This window comes from Camelus ferus, chromosome 15 (genome assembly GCF_009834535.1).
Source record: "Camelus ferus isolate YT-003-E chromosome 15, BCGSAC_Cfer_1.0, whole genome shotgun sequence".
In the NCBI taxonomy this organism is placed as follows: Eukaryota; Metazoa; Chordata; class Mammalia; order Artiodactyla; family Camelidae; genus Camelus; species Camelus ferus.
In genome coordinates this window covers 1,668,059-1,680,893 of record NC_045710.1, presented here as the reverse complement: position 1 = coordinate 1,680,893, position 12,835 = coordinate 1,668,059, and the positions used below count along the sequence as shown (strand labels likewise).

The window sequence follows — 12,835 nt, the reverse complement described above, 5'->3', positions numbered from 1 at the left end:
TCCTTGAAAGAAGGGCGTTTCGCCTGGAGACGGGACGTGTGCGGGGGTCACAGGTACCGTGTGCCCTGGAAGAGGCAGGAGAGCCGGCAGCCCCAGGGCAGGGAGGCCTGGGGGGAAGGGCCTTTCAGGGCCAGAGCCGCAGGAAGAGGCGCCGTGGATGGCGGGGCTGCTCCTTGTGGCTGTGGCCACGGGCAGCCAGGTCTCAGAGGGGAGGCTTGAGTAGATGGCTCTAGCACCCCTCCCAGTCCTGGGAGTCATAAGAACAGATCCCTCCCGGACTCTGCTGCACTTCAGATGCGTGGTACCCGGCCTCCTCTCAGCTCCGAGACCGTGGGGCCTCACTGGCGCCCCCTCAAAGGGCGCGGTGGTTAGCAGTGTGGTCCAGGTCTCCCACCCTCACGAGGCAAACACAAATCTATTTTATTTAAAAAAATTTTGTTACGTACAGCCTCCTATGGGCCAAGGAGGGAACGCAAAGAGGGCCAGGATGCGCTGACTGTCGCTGGGTCTTGGAGACCCTGCAGTGCCTTTGTCCTGGGTTCATGTGAGACCTGAGCACCGGGGAAGCTGTGTGTGTGTGTTTCTGTCCCCAGCTCCGAACGGAGGGCCTGGAAATCAGCGTTCACTCTTGAATATTTCTTCACTGTTGACTGGAGCGATTCTTACTACAAATGGCAGCTTGGGGCTTTGCAGGCACTTCTGCGGGCAACCGAGGCCGACGCGCTTCTGAGTCATCGGGTCCATACCGGCAGAATGTGGGTTTGAATCCAGCAATGCCTACGTCACAGGTGGTGTCTGTGTGTCATGAGAATTTGATTTTATTTGTCCAAAAACAGCTTCATTTGGGTTCCAGGAATGCGTTCGTGGCCAGTGTCCCCAGCGCCTTGGGAATTCAGTCCATTTGCATCCTACCCTCCTACCCTCTGTCTGTAGTGCCTTCGTGTCCTCACGTGGGGAAGGGATTGTGTTCGATGTAATTCAGTTTGAATTCACAGCGGCACTGTAATAGTCACTATTGGTGTGTAATAAGTCAGTCCAGAACTTGGTGGCTTAGAAGAAAAAGCGGGCCATGTCCGCCTGTTTCTCTGTTTCAGGGGGCCTCTCTCAGGGTCTCTGCGGTCATCCTGGGCACAGCTTGGGGGTGGCCCCCATCCAGGCTCCCTCATGTGGCTCGGGGCAGGGCTCCGGCCCTGCTGGCTGCTGCCTGGGGTCCACTGCCGTCTGAGCCTCCCCGTGGTCTCCCAAGACAGCAGCTGGCCACCTGCCCCGGGCCAGGCTCTGAGGACCACAGCGAGCGAACAAGGAAGACAGTCATCGTCTTTTGTCACCGAATCTCAGAAGTGACATCCAGTCACTGCTTGCTCTGCTCTCTTGGTTGGAGAAGCACCCCTTGGTCCAGGCCACAGGCCAGGCGAGGGGCTCCATAGGAGTGTGGGTGCCAGCAGGTGTGAGGGCCAGTTTAGGGACGGATGGTCAGTGAACTTACTCGGTGCCAGGTGCCCTTCTAGCAGCGGGGGTTGCAAGGATGAGTAAGATTCGATTCTGGCCTCAAGGACATTGTAATTTAGTATGAGAAGCAGATACACAAACAGAGTCATTGGGATAGTATTATATGCAAAATAACACAAATATTGGAGAGGCATAATGAATGGTAGCTCAGTGAAAGAATGGGTCAACTCTGTTGAGAGAAGGCAGAGAGAGAGAGAGAAAGCAAGGGGGGCTTCCTGGAGGAGGTGAAGCATGAACTGACATTTGAAAAGCAAATACCCTCCTCAGTCCTGGACAGAGGGCACCATAGCCCAAGTATGCACAGAACCAGCCCAGGTAGCAGCCCCAAAGTTCATGGGGCTCTTTCCTCCCCGGAAATGTCTGCACTCCTCTTGGAAACGCTGAGATGGCTGAGGACCAGCACAGCGCAGCCCCACGTTGCTCTGTGGCCATGTCGATATTAAAAGCACGCAAGGGCAGCGTTCGGCCGCAGGTCCTGTCAGCCTGCTTTGTGCTCTTGCCAGAATAGCCTTGTAAGCATCAAATTTTGAGAAAGTGAAGGAAATTATGTTAATCATATTCCTAAGAGCACTCAAACCAAAGGGCTGTTTCTTGAAAATGTTGACGTGAGGAGAAGCCCCGTTGGAGTGAGCACCCCTTCGGGCCTTGGGTGCCCCCGAGAGGCTTTGCAGAGGCCTCCCGAGGCTGGGGCGGGCTGACGGGGGTCGGCAGCCTGGGGCTGGGTGGGGACGAGAGGGGCAGGGGTGGGACTCAGTGGGCAGACTCAGAGGGAACCCCCCCGGGGGTGAGCAGTGAGCGGCCGAGAGGGAGGGGCCGCTCAGCTCCCCCTGCAGGAGCGGGTGGCGGGCTCACGCGCATGTGTGGGGAAGCCGCCCCTCCTGAGCCTTGGTCCCTGGGCTGCCCGCCAGCCCCCACCCCCAGCCCTCCACTGGGGTTCACCAGCCGGCCCCCCCCTCCCCGGGGCCAAGGCAGCACCATCTCACCTCTGATTTTCTGGGTCTGGGGTGGGGCCTGGAACAGAGTGGTTACGCATCAGAATTCATGGAAAGCTTTTGTTGAGACAGGTGATCAGCAGCCCACCTAGGAGAGGGGAGAGAGAACGTTTCAGAATGCAGACTCTACCTTCTACTGCCCCTGGACTTGCTGCTGTGGGCAGCGCTCTGAGGACAGGCTCTGGACCCGCTGCCCAGTCATCGCCCTGACGAGTCCCAGACCGTCACCCCCTGGCTTTGTGACCTTGGACTCGGACCCCTCCTCTGCGGGGACGAGATGTGAAGGAACCGCTGGGTCTGTGGGAGGGGCCTGGGTGAGCACCGCACAGGAAGTGCTCGGGAGGGGCTGAGCTTCGTGACTGCCCGGGGCGCCACCCAGTGCACGGCTGGTCCTCATCCTGGCTGCGCGGAGTCCGAGCAGAAGCCGACCGGAGCTGACTTAAGCACAGACGGGGTCCCCGGGCAGCAAACGCAGGCAGGGCCAGACCCGGGAAAGCGACAGGACGGGCCTGGACAGACGGCCTCCCAGCTGCCCCGTCTCACGTCTCTTGTTCCCTGTTCTGTCTGCGTGTCTGTCTCTCCCGAAGGACAGGCCTCCGCCGGCGCTCTGTGGATGTGCTGGAGGGGGGCTGCCCCACGGCTCCTGCCGTCACTCAGGTCCGGCCACGCCTCCCTGTGCACCCGGCAGGGCCGGGGCCACGCGTCACTGGCTCAGAAGTGTGTCTGAGATTCAGCTCTGGGGGTGAAGATGAATCTCAGAAAAGGGCGCCGCTGTGAGTGGGGCCACACTCTCGGACAGCACCCCACGTACCGCGATTTATCACAACACCTTTGTTCTCCTTTTTGTTAGGGAAACGGAGGCTCAGAAAGGCTTAATGTTCTTTTGGGGTTTTGGGCTGTGGGGTAATTTGTGTTTATTCTTCATGGTTTTTCCCCTATGTTCCTTAAATTTTCTGCCACGAGCAAATGCAGCTTTTGTAAAACGAACCTTCATCAAGCTGCTTCTTCCTCCATCAGGGCTCCTTTAGGGGCCTTGGGAGGGAGCCGGTCCTTCAGGAGCACGAACTCGGCGCCGGCACTTCGGGGAGAGCTGTGCGGGAGGGAGGCAGCCGTGGGCCAGGCCCGAGGCCCTGCTTAAGGGGGAAGCGTGTCCAGCCCAGGCGGGCCCTGAGCCGGCCCAGCACTCAGCTGGGGCACTGCTATGGGCACATAGTGGCGGCTTGTTGAAATAGTCTCTGTCCGAGTAACTGAAAAATTGTGCTCCACGCTGGAATTTGACACAACATTGTAAAATGACTATAACTCAATTTAAAAAAACACAGAACTCTACTGGAGCCAATAAAATGACCAGTATTTACACTTGGTTAAAAATAGTCTTCATTACAAAGGAACTTAGAAAAAATCCCTGAAAGTGTCAGAAATCTGCGCAGGAAAGGCTGCGGAAGCAGTGAACCCCGCTCTTCTGCAGAGCTGCTGGGGCACGCTCATTATGCTGTTTTTGGGGACTTGATGTGACGTTCTTGAGCGAGAACAAGGGCACCTCACAAAAGCACCAGGAGCGCGCCAGCACACTTCCAGGGACGACCGCCTGTAAAACGGGCTCCTGCGGAAGGAGGGGGTCCTGGGACAGGTGTGCGTGGGCACCTCCTGGGGGATGCTGGGGGGAGGCAGTCCCGGCCCAGCCCCCGGGCCCCTGTGGGAACTCTGCTCCCCGCACGACTTCCCGGCCTTGCCTTTCCTTCTGGGTTCCCAGAGGGGTCTCACCTGAAGTGACAGGTCTTCTAGGGGCCCGGTTGGCAGCTGCTTCCTCCCTCCCCTCTTGCCCCTCCCCCTCCCGGACTCTCCCGGCCTGGGCTGGGGGCCGCTACTTTTCTGGAATCGGCCTGGATTCTGCCTGAGAGGCGGGGCGCTGCCACCCCCGCTGGCGCCTGAGTCTGCTGGGCCCACCTGGCGGGTGCCCTGGGGATGCTCCCCAGCCCGGGGCTGTGAGAACCCGGGGTGCTGGCGGGGAAGTGCGGGAGGGGGCGGTCTGCTCACAGAGATGTGGGGGAGCAGTGTTTCTGTTTTCCCTTCTGGCTTCTCCCCCATCCAAGAACTCCTGTTTCGGCCTGTGAGACGGTACCTGGAGATACGCTCACAGGACCTCACCTGACTGTCTGCTTGGACCCCCCTTCTCAGCACGGGTCCTCTCCCTGGAGGCAGCGCAGTTCCTGCCTGCAGGTCGGACCCGGCAGGCTGCGCAGCCCAGCGCCCCAGGTGTGTCGACACCCGGGCCAGCGCCTCTCAGCCCCCAGCACCGTGCTGGGCGTCTGTGGCTCGGACAGGGATGCCCCCGAGCCCAGTGCAGCCCCCGCCTCCGTCAGCCGCCTCTCCCCTGAGACCCGCTGCTGCCGGGCACTGGCTGTCACTTTTACACTTTCTGCCGCCACCTTATCCTCACAGCAGGGCCCTGTTTCTGTTCTTGGAGAACCAAAATTTGGAGTGATGGATGAGTTACCCAGCTTGTGGCCTGAGTCACGTGGATGCCGCAGCGCGGACTGAGGATCAGAATCCCAATCACGCGGCCACCCTGGACCTCCACTGCCCTTTCTCTCCATCACACCCGTTCCCAGGAGGTGGCACCACCAGCCACCACATCTGCCAGCCAGAGACTTGGGGTCACCTTGGGGCCATCCCCTTCCAGCCCCCGCTCATCACAGCCACCCGCAGGTCCCATTGGCTCTGCCTGCCAAGGATGCTTCGGTTCACTCAAGCCTGCCCACCTCTCTGCCTTCCCCTAACCCAAGTCGGGGTCAGCCCTCCTCAGCTCTGTCTAGTCTTTGAAGCCATTTTGTCTGTTTCTGTTCTTTGGAGCAGTGCTTTAATAACATAAATGAGACCCTGTTTCTTCCCTGCCCCAACCCCCCCGGGGACTGCCACCACCCCCGGAGGAAGTGTGGGCTCCCGGCTGCTCCCGGCTCCTGTGCTTGGCCACTGGGGACTCTGTTCTGAGCCCCAAACAGCCCACGCCTTTTCCAGTTCCGGGCGTCTGCCTCTGCCGCTCCTTCCTGGAATTTGCTTTTCCCAGCTTACCACGTGGCTGTGCATTATTATGTGTGTGCCCAAATAACTGTCCCTCTTAGAGGCCTTCCCTACCGCATTTCTCTGCGCCGTCTCCACTGCCTGCCCCACCCTCCTTTGCTGGGATATTAGAAGCTACTTCCTTGCAAATTATAAAACCACAACCTAAAGTGGCTTAAGGAAAATGGGAATTCACTGGGGAGTCCGAGGAGGACTGGTTCAAACATGGCTGCACGCAGGGACTCGCAGGAACGCGTCCTCTCCGCCTCTCGGCCACCGGGATGCAGGGACGCTGGCCTGCCTTCCTCCTGCTGGGCGGTGGGCTGGGGGTGCCGTGCTTCCTCCAGGTGCTGGCGCCGCTTCAGGCCGGCGTGGCCCCTGATTAGCAGCTGGGGTAGAAAGTGGCTCTTTCCCTCGTCTCCGGAGGGAAGGTCCCAGAAGGAGCCACCTTGCCTGGCCGGTGGGCCGGGCCTCCTGGAGTGGGGCTTCTGCAGGGAGCAAAGCTGAGCTGTGACCGGTCAGCACCAGGGCGTTTGTGCCCCCCCGCCCCGAGCTGAGCGCGGGCAGCCCCCCACCCCCCTATCTGCTGGGACGAGGAGTGTGGGGGGATGGGTCTCTAAAGGGAAGGTGTCAGGACCGACAACGGGAGCTGGGCCGGGACGACCGTGGACCTCCCGGCACCAGGCTCTGTGTCCACGCCTGTTTCTCTTCTCCGAGAGACACCGTGGTCTGCCGCTTCCCCTTTATTTGTTTTAGTTATTACTGCGTATCTCCCCATCAGAACATAAGCACAACAGAATGGAGGTCTTGATTTTGCTTCTGAAGACCTGCAGGCTGACAATCAATGTTTGTTGAATGAATGAATGATGGAAGAAACGCAGCAGCAGAACTGGGATGCGGGCTTGAGTGTCTCTTCCTTTGTCCACTGCGTCTGCGTCTCGGTTCTCAGACTCACCCATCAGATGCCTGCTCTGCGCTCCCAGGTGCCGCCCAGGTGCCTGCATGTCCTGGCGTTGCCGAGGGCGCGGGGCTCGCCGCTGGTCTGCGGGTCGGCTCCACCCCAGAGGTCCCCTGTGTAAGGTGGGCTGCTTCTCTGTCCTCACCTCAGTAGGTCAGTGTCAGGTGCAGGCGACACTCACCTGCGTCTGAATGAATAAACAGGTGGCTTCAGTCCAGGAGCTTCTGTCTCATTATTTTCTGCAGTGACACCTCAAAGCACCGTGGAGCCCCTTAATTTATGTACTCACAGCCCCCACTTTACCCGCGGCAAAAATACTAATATTGATTTACCTGTCTCATAAGGCTGTTTGAATATTCATTAAGCTCTTCTCTGCATCGTGAAAACATTCATTTCTACCTGTGATTAGATTAAAGGAAAACTTTTGTCTCCCCAGTCTGGCTGAGCAGAGATTTCTGGCTGGTCACAAAATTCATGTTTTCTTCTTCGGGGCGCACAGCTGGGCGGTGTGTCCCAGCGCCCCTGGCGAGGAGGTGCGGAGACCTGACCTAGGCTGCTTCATGAGGTGTGGGCACAGGTGCTCGGGCCCTCCTGGGCCTGGCCCGGGGAGAGGTCCACGCACGCCCCCCGCACTTCCGCCGACGTGGAGACAGGTCTGGACAACCTGGAGGGCCGCCTGCGGAGGACGGCAGGGCCACCCCCGCCTGGGGCCCCTGCCGGCCCTGCTCTGCCGGCCCGTGGGCCTTCCATGTTCGTCTCCGTGGTGAGAAATGAGCGTCCGCTGTGTTTGAGCCGTCGTGCTTCTGGTGGCTTGTTTGTTTCATTAAGTCGTCCCTAGCTTCCCGCCGTGGGGCCAAGTGATCTCTGAAGGAGACTCCAGTGAAATCTCAGTCTTACGATTTTTGCTGAAGAGACGCGATAAAGAACAGTGTCTAGACACTAACTGAACGAACAGAAATACAGACACGCGCGTCCACGGCCGCCCCCAGGTGTGGGCTGGTGGCGGGAGGAAGGTCCACGCTGCATCCGGTCCTCGGCCTGTGCCACGTGGCGCCGCAGTGTGAAGCATGCGGAGTGTGTGCGCCGGCGGCGCGTGCCCGCCCTTCGCGGTGCTGAGCCCGGAGGAGACCTGCCATCAAGTGCGCGCACTTCAAAAACTAGCACCTTGTTCTTTGAAGCTCAGGCTCAGCTCTTTCCAACACAATTAATTGGAATGACATCGTAAAAGATGATGAAAACGAAAATAGTTTTATAAGAAGTGGTAAGTGTTAGCGTGATAATTAAGCACACTAATTAAGAATGTTTGGGGGGGTCTGAAGGGGCCCGTTGTCCTTGTTACGTAGGTCAGGAGGGGCCGCCAGGAGCCCCCCCCATGGCCCGTGCGTGCAGCCTGTGGGGGTCCTGCCCTCCGAGACAGCCCTGGCCCAGCCGGTGTCTCCTCAAGCCGCCTGGAAAGAAGTTCTTCATGACGAGCTCAGGGCTGCGCTCAGACGTCTTGAACTATCCCTGCGGGTGATAAATTGAGAACAGAGTCCTCTGGAGGAGCTGAACCGATAAAATATGTGTCTAAGGAGCTGGCTCAGACAATCGTAGCGGCTGGTGCATCCAGGCTGCAGGGCGGGCCGGGGGCTGAAGGCCCCGGGGAGCTGATGCTGCAGACGGGGTCCAGGCGCCTCTGCTGGAGAAGTCTCTCTTCTTCAGGGGAAGGTCAGATCTCCCTTCTATTGGGGTCTTCTCCTGATTGGACGAGGCCCACCCACACCGGGGAGAGCAATCTGTCTTATTCAGTCTATTCATTTAAATGTTCACGTCATCCAAAAACACCCTTGGAGAAACAGCCAGAATACTGCTTGACCAAAGATCTGGATACCTTTGGCCCAGTCAGGTTGCCACAGAAATTAATCACCTCAAGGAATCTGCAAACTTTTTCAATAAAGGGCCAGACAGTAAATATTCTAGGTTTGTAGGTCTGTGGACGGGGCCTGGGAAGAGCACGTGTCCTGCAGACACACGTGCTTTAGGCCAAACCCACCTGCACCACTCACCAAGGACATGGCTTTGAAGCATCATATCCTCTCCCAGCCTGTCCAGTCGGTGAGTGAACACTGGGCTCAGGGCCGACAGCACGGGGTCGTACCTGACTGAAGCTTCCCTGAGCTGCTCCAAGTCGCAGCCTTCTTGTGCTTAGGTCACCAGACTGCCCTGCGGCGTGACACTTGTTTTAGAAGCACCATCACCAGCAGAATCACAAAGCTGTGAAGACCGCAGCACTGAACAGACCATGGAGAGGACTCCTGCCTGCGTGTGAGCTGGACGGAGGAGGCGGAACGTGGTTCTGCTCCAGCCGAACTGGGATGTGTGCGTGGGGGCACGCGTGTTTTCCGCTGCTCTGCGCTGTCCGGGAGGGACCACGTTGGCGCCACAAGGACCGAGTGCGAGGTCACCAAGCAGGCAAAGGCGTAAACATGGACTGCAGACTTACTGACGAGGACCCAGAGCCCAGAGAGGCGCAGCTGTGGGCCTGCCTGGTGGTGACTCACGAGTGGGCGGGGCCGGGGGTCGCACGGTGTCGGAGGACTTTCCTGTGAGCCTGGACTGGGGGCCGACTTTTATTTTAGGCCGCTGGAAGTGATTGCAGAGTTTGGGAAAGTGAGTGGTGATTTGCACTTTAAGTGAGTGGCAGTTCTATCGCACGGATGAAAAGGGGAGACGCTGGGACCTGGGGACGCTGGCAAGGGCTGTTTCTGGAGCCCCATGGAGAGAAGGTGACGGATGCTTTATGGTGGGGGGGGGGGGAGCGGAGCTGGGAGAAACGCCAGAGGAGAGAGAACACGGCCCAGCGGGAGGGTGAGGCCGAGGAGAGGGTTCTGTTGTCTCCAGGTTCAAGGTTGCACCGCAGGGACAAAGTCCACCCCCAGCCCTGCAGCCACAGCCCCCAGAGCCCCCAGAGCCCCTCCCCGGGTCCCCTTTACAGCTGAGACAGCAGCCACACTCCCCTCCCCTCTCAGACCTCTCCCCCCAGCCCCCGCGCTCCTCCCGGGCCCTGCGGTCTGCACACGCACCTCAGCTAGGGGGCTGCGGACCCCTCAGCCGTCCTCACGCGGGATGGCGGCGCCACGGCGCCTTCCTCCTTCAGCTGCTCGGGGCAGTCCCGGTCAGGCCTGTCGCTCTTGCACGTAGTGACTTGGACCCCTCTGCACCACGGATGGGGCCGCTGCATCCTGTCGCTGCCCCGAGCTTCCTCGCGAGGCGGGATGGCGAGGTCCACGGCGAGCCGCCCTCCTGACACTCAGCAAAGGGGGAGTGATCGGACAGGGGCCTTGCCGGCGACTTTGTTCACCTCCACGTCCTGAGCTGCACTGCGTCTGGAAATTACCACCCAGCCATGACGGGCCGGGTTCGCACTCGCCCTCCGCCGGCTGGCACTTCTGTCTCTGGCCGTCAGGCAGCACCCGCGGACACTACCTGCTCTAAGTCAGGTTCATCGTGAGGCCTTTTAAGACTCTGAGGCCCGTGGAGCTCCAGCCGAGATGTACTTTGTTAAGTCACGCATTTTCCTTGACCGATTACAACGAGCCGGGTCTCCTTGGTCCCCAGGCACTCGACCTAAATATTTACAAGGAATTCTGATCAGATGCTCAGTGTCCAAACTCATATTATTTCATCGGAAAATACAAGCCTGTTTTCATCCTAAATCAGCTGTTGTTGAGTCCAATCAGCACATTATGTGACAAAACACGACAGAGGATGGGGACAGGTGGTGACACATGATGTGGCTGGTCAGTTTTGGGGAGGGCAGCTCCCAGGTGAGAATCCACAATCCACGCCACATGCACGGAGCTTATCTGGGAGTCCAGCGACACCTGCCCAGCCTCTCCATCCCTCGTGCCTGGTCTAAGCAGAGCCCCTGCCCTGTGGCCCTTCCCTTGCTGGGCTCCCCACTCCAGCCAAGGGCCTGGGCCTCCTCCAGGTCCATCATTGTTAGGATGTTTTCATTACAATCCTCAGTCAACTGCTCCCCAGAAGGAGCAAAGAGCAGGGAGGGGAAACTCAGAGTCCTCTTGCTGTCTGGGACGCTTCTGAGGTTTGACGGTGAAGTGGGCCAGTGGGTCTGGCTTCTAGGTCAGGGTGGGTGTGTGCAACCGGACGTGGTCCTTGGCAGACAGGGCGGTATGACCTCACAGGCTGTGCGTCTAGACAGGCAGCAACCCGCGTGTGAGGTCAGCTTTGAGCACCAGGTCAAGGAGCTCGTGCTCTCAAAGGGCACCGATTTCTCTTCTCCCTGGCGTCCCCCAGGCCCTCAGCATCCAACGCCCTGGGCGCCCTGGGCGCAGACTGTGTGCTGGGGACCCCGGCCCACGTACGACGTACCAGCAGACTCAAGCTTTCCTCTTCCTCTCCTAATTAAAATTGACTCATAAAATGACTCGTTTTCATCACATCTGTCTGTGAACTGGAGTCAGCGCGTCTCCCGTGCTGGGACTCTGGCCGCCACGTCTTCTGGAGGCAGAGCGAAGCTCCTGGTGTTTCTGCTCCGTCTCCCTGTTTCTTGTGTTTACACCCACGTCTCGCCAGTTCTGTTTTTTGCCTATTGTTTTTAAAAGCAAATCCTTGTCCAGAGCAATACTGTCTATGGGGGTTTGATCTGCTAGTGAGATTTTTTTGTTTTTGAAAAAAATCTTAAGTCAAGTCTGTCTACCCTCGTTCTGACTTAATGCAAGTCCGGGTTGGCACCGCCCTCTGGTAAGGGCTCCCTCCCTCCCCAGCCCCAGGGGTGAACATTGGTGGCCTAATGCAGCCCAGGGGGTTCCTTCCCTTTGCCAGAGGGGGTTTTAGACCCAGGTTTGCAGCCAAGTCCGGCCCAAGGGGTGGGGGCTGCGAGCCGTGGGGAGGACTTTCCCTGGAGGTCAGAGGAGATGCTGGGTCCTAGTACCCCTTTCACTTTCTGGATGCTTCACTGACAGAGGCACCTAGACTGTTGTGGGCTTCCTGCCACGGCCAGGAGAGCGTCCTGGGGACAGGCCGCACCCCTGGGGGGCTGAAGGGCCCTGGATTTGACAGGACGCTGTTGAGCTGCTCACAAACCTGCTTCCAGGGATCAGCAAACTGGGTCTGGGGAAGAGTCTAGAAAACTGCGCTGTTGGCAGCCTGCCCTGAGAGCTTCCATCCAGGCTCCTGACCCGCCAAGGTGCATGGAACCGGCCGTAAGCCAGCTCGATAAGCTGCTTCTAGGCTTGGAATGCGTTTGGTTCTCAGCCAGGAGTGACTGTGGGCAGCTGGGGATGCTTGGTTACGTCTAAAGGGGTGTTTGGTGGTCAGGCTTGGGGGACGCTACTGTCATGTAGTGGGGCGGGGCTCGGGACGCTGTTTAACACCTCGTGATGCACAAGACAGGTCCCTCCCTGCCCCAGTGTGTCAGCCGGGGGTGGGGCGGGGAGGAGCCTAGGCTGACAGCCTGGAGGAGTGGTGAGGTCCTTCTGGGAAGCGGGGATGCCTCAAGGAGCAGAAAAGGAGGAAGGAAGTGAGAGGAGGGAAGTCTTGGTGAGACTGGAAACGTTTGTAGTCCATTAAATGCCTGGATGGGAGCCCTCCCACCGCCCTTCCCCCAGACCAGAGGCTCCCTTCGAAGAGCCTTCTTGTGGCGGGGACACCGTCCTTACCAAGTGTCACCGAGGAAGAACATACTTTGGGCAAATACACTCCCCCAGCTAAACACGTGAACTACTTTAAGCACTGCGTTTTTATTAACAACAATCTAGCATAATCGTACCCTTTCTCTGTCTTCAGAGTTAGACTGTGAACCACAGTCTGCTGTCCGTAAGGTCTTCACACCATCGATTTATCCCGTTTTGCACGTGGTGCCCTCCGCGCACTAAACTTGCTCTAAACATTACTCCCTCCCTCGCCCCCAAAAGTGGAAATTCTTTTTTCAGCATTTTTTTTGAGAGTTTTGCATTTTTTTGATTTGCAATGCTGCGTTAGGTCCTGGCGCACAACACAGGGACTCAGTCCTGCACACACATACATGTTCTTTTTCATCACAGGTTCCCGAGCCACTGAGTGTAGCTCTCCGTGCTAAACAGCGGGGCCTGGTTTACTCTGTTCTGTACGCAGTAGTTTGTTCCCCAAAGTGGAGAATCTGATGTTTGTCTGCCTTTTCCTTGCAGTTTCTGTGGTAATTTCTGAGTCTGCTGTGGGCCCTTCTCTGGTTTGAGGTCCCCCCGTGGATTACAGCTGTGGAGCTCTGGGCAGCGGAGAGTTTCAGGGACGCTGGTCCCCCTCAGGCCCTCGGGACAGGGTCAGGCCCAAGCACCAG

The 12,835-nt window shown here is 58.4% G+C and overlaps 1 long non-coding RNA gene across 1 annotated transcript; it reads left to right on the top strand.

Moving 5' to 3' along the window:
* The first annotated feature begins 3,212 nt into the window (after nt 1–3,212).
* On the top strand, nt 3,213–11,814 carry LOC116668865. The gene is made up of 3 exons (XR_004326083.1): nt 3,213–3,222; nt 3,734–3,744; nt 11,643–11,814. It is a non-coding gene; the product is annotated as an uncharacterized LOC116668865 (long non-coding RNA).
* Nucleotides 11,815–12,835: the final 1,021 nt, after the last annotated feature.